This window comes from Saccopteryx leptura, chromosome 6 (genome assembly GCF_036850995.1).
Source record: "Saccopteryx leptura isolate mSacLep1 chromosome 6, mSacLep1_pri_phased_curated, whole genome shotgun sequence".
Taxonomy (NCBI): Eukaryota; Metazoa; Chordata; class Mammalia; order Chiroptera; family Emballonuridae; genus Saccopteryx; species Saccopteryx leptura.
In genome coordinates this window covers 75,342,908-75,343,513 of record NC_089508.1, presented here as the reverse complement: position 1 = coordinate 75,343,513, position 606 = coordinate 75,342,908, and positions in this window count along the sequence as shown.

The following is a 606-nucleotide window of genomic DNA, read 5'->3' as shown; positions in this document are numbered from 1 at the left end:
ATAGGTGAAGGGGATTAAGGCATACAAACTTCCAGTTGATAAAATAAGACACAGAGATTATAACAAACAACACAGAAAATAATCAATAGTACTGTAATAACTTCGTATGGCGGTAATCACATTGTAGTGTACATAAATAGTGAATCACTATATGGTATACCTGAAACTAGTATAATATGTATTTTAAGTCAATTTTACTTCAATTAAAAAATATCTGATGAGGCCCTGGGCCTGGTGGCTCAGTGGATGATAGTGTGTCATCCTCAGGTCAGTGGTTCCATCCCTGGTCAGGACAAGTAGGAGAAACAATCAGTGACAGCACAACCAAATAAAACAATTAAGTGGAACATCGAATTGACTTTTCTCTCTCTTTCCCCCCCTCCCTCCCTCAAATCATTGGAAAAGTTTAAAAAAAAAAATTCATGCTAGAGAACCTGCACCCATGCTGTACAACATGACACAATAATTTTAATACTCTGGGTTTAAAACTCCCAAGCATGACCACCGACCTGTCCCCATTGTGGGAGGGGAAACCAAGAGTCCTCTCCACAATGCTACGAATTGGTCGGCTCAGTCTGGTAGAGAGGGATCCTTGTTCCTCCCACC